Genomic DNA, 2,853 nt, shown 5'->3' on the forward strand with positions numbered 1-2,853 from the left:
CCCCCCTCCGCCAGCCTCCCCCCTCCCCCTCTCCGCCCGCCGCGCCCCCCCCCCCCCCACTCTTACAAAGCCGGAGGCGTGGTGAGAGGCCGGGCCCGGCGGCCCGGGAGCGTGTGAGTGTTGGACGCGCGCCCGCCCGCCCGCCCGCCTGCCTGCCGAGGACCCACTTGTAGCCGCTGGAGGATCAAACTCAGTTCGCCTCGCCCTGGCCCTCTCTGGCCAGCCGGCCCCCTCAGCTGTCCGGGCCGCGCGTCCGACCTGCGCTGGGCTCGGCACCTAAGACGAAAAGACAGACAGATACACACACACACTCACACACACACACACACACTCTAGCACCAGGACGCCCCTCAGTCAGAGTGGGGTTCTCCTGCCCCTAGATCCCCTGCCCCGACACTCGAGCCCCCTACCGCCGCTGCCAGCCTCCAGCCCGATCTGGCGACAGGCGCGTGGAGATAGGGGGGCTACCCCTCCCCGACAGCCCACTCCCCGGCCAGAGTGCCCTAGATTCGCGGCTCCGTCCGCAGAGCCGAGGAGAGGTGGCGAGAGCCCTGGGGTGACCGGGCATTGCCCCCCGCCCCCGCCTGGGCGCCGGCGGGACGCACGTCGGACGGGCAGCCAGGCGGGCTGGTCTGGGCGCTCCAGCCGAGTCCCGGAGCGGGGCGGGGCGGGCGGAGCCCCGGGGCACAAGCGTTCATTGATACAAATAGGTAAATAAACACGCTCCGAAAGGGGCCGCCACCTTCCCGCGCTGGCTGGCCAGGGGCAGGGGGGGGTTCGGGGAGAGTGTGTGAGAATGACACGTGTGTGCGCAACATGTGTGCCCCTGCGGTTGGAACGTGTGGAGCTGTGCGGAGTGTATGTGCGTGTGCGTGTGCGCGTGTGCGCGCGCGCCGGAGAGATGGAAAGGGTGCCTTCTACTTGAGTCTGTCCAATATGGGGAGGGGGCTCTCCTCCCTTCAAGAACCCCTCCCCTTTTCTTTTCCATCCACTCCTTGCCGGCGCCCCAAAATTGTGCCACAACAAGACTGTTCTCCAACTCCCCCTCTCCTCTCAAACGGCAGTAACGTGTACGTCTGGATGGTGTAAATGCATATGGGGGGGCGCATCTGTGGTGGATATGTGTGCGGGGCGTGTGTGTATGCGCGTGTGTGTGTGCGGTGTGAACTGCCTCGTACGCCTCTTCACACCTTTCTCGAATCCAGACACCAGCGACGCCTCTGCTTTGGAGCTATGAATGAGAGAGGAGGGGGCCGGAGGGGAGGATGGAAGTCTGCGTGTGTGCTCGTGTGAGTGTGCGTGTGTGCGTGCATGTGTGTGTGTGCGTGTGTGTGTGTGTGTGTGTGTCCGCACCTTCCGTGGACCTCAGCGTCTCTGTACCTGGGCGTGTGTGCTCGGGTCTGGATGCGTGTGTACATAATACGACTGGGTGCTTTTCTATGTTTGTGGCGCACTGAGGTTTGGGGAGCGAAATCTCTCCGCCTGGCTCCCCGGCCCTCTCACTCTTTGCCCTATAACCCCACCTGGTGGACAATGTTGGCACTTCAGCTCTGGGAGAAGCAATCCCACCGCCACCACCCACGCGTACCCTGGTCTCCCTTTCTCCTTCCCTTCTTCCACCCTTTATCTCATCCTAACAAAACAAAGCGAGCCCTCCCCACCCCCGCCCAGGAAGCAAGACCTCTAGCCCTTGGGTCAGCGTCAGTAACGAGAGATTCGGACGGGGGAGCCTTTGTGGGGGCCCATCTCTGGCCGAGGGGGAGGGGCTTTCACCAAAGACTGTGCTGGTTCCTGCCCCAAGCAGGGCTGGAGGGACACGAGGTGGGCATGAGTGGGAGGGACCTAAGATTAGATAGTCAAGCCCAAAAAAAGTGATGAAAATGACATGGATGAAAAGGGCCCTGGATTTATGTCTGGGTCCCAGTCACTGCGCTTCCTGTGCCACCTCTCACAAACCATTTTCTCTCTTAGCCTCAACTGTAAAATGAGATGGTTAGATCAGATCATCTGTGAGGTCCCTTTCTATCTCTGAGTTCCTGATTTATTTTTGATAAAGAGAATGACAAGGATGCTTTATAAAGTGGGTTTGGATTTCATAGATCTTGGAGCTGGAATGACTTACTGCCCTGACCTCTCTGGCAGGTTCCCCTTTTACAGAGGAGATAGCTAAGGCCTAGAGAAGAAAAACAGCCTAGCCCAAGTTACCCAGTTAGCCTGTGTGTGAAGCTGAAAACATCCATAGACTTTCTTCATCCATGCAAATGAAAAAACATTATTTAAGCAAAACACAGTACTAGATGGAGGTCACCACGAAAAAGGTCAGAAAGGCCCTGTTCTTAGAGAGGTCACCTTCCACTAAGGGGAGACCAAACATCTAAGAGGCAAGGCAGATGGAAAGGCCTCGTGGTCTTTAGATACAGCCTCTTCCTACATGTCATTTCCACTGATAAAAACCCTATCTGTTTTTGATGTTGACCACTGGACAGCCAAGGACATATCTCCACAGGATTCAGCCTCTTAATCTTAGCTCATACCCTTCATTGCCCCTGGCCTGGGGTGGCCTGTTTCCTCCTTTCTAGCAACATTTTTCCTCCTTTCAAATCCTGCTAAAAACTGCCTGTTCCAGAGAGCTTGCCTTCTCTAAGGCTCCCACCCTCCTCTGTTACTCCTCCAGCCACAGGGGAATCTGCCTCCTTTTGGGGAGAGAGAGAGAGGGAGAGAGAAAGAGACAGAGAGAGAGAGAGAGACAGACAGACAGAGAGACAAAGAGAGAGAGACAGAGACAGACAGACAGAGAGAAACAGAAAGACAGAGAGAGAGAGCGTGCAAGCAGGTGCTTAGTCATTATTTCTA

The sequence above is a fragment of the Notamacropus eugenii genome, chromosome 1, assembly GCF_028372415.1.
Source record: "Notamacropus eugenii isolate mMacEug1 chromosome 1, mMacEug1.pri_v2, whole genome shotgun sequence".
Taxonomy (NCBI): domain Eukaryota; kingdom Metazoa; phylum Chordata; class Mammalia; order Diprotodontia; family Macropodidae; genus Notamacropus; species Notamacropus eugenii.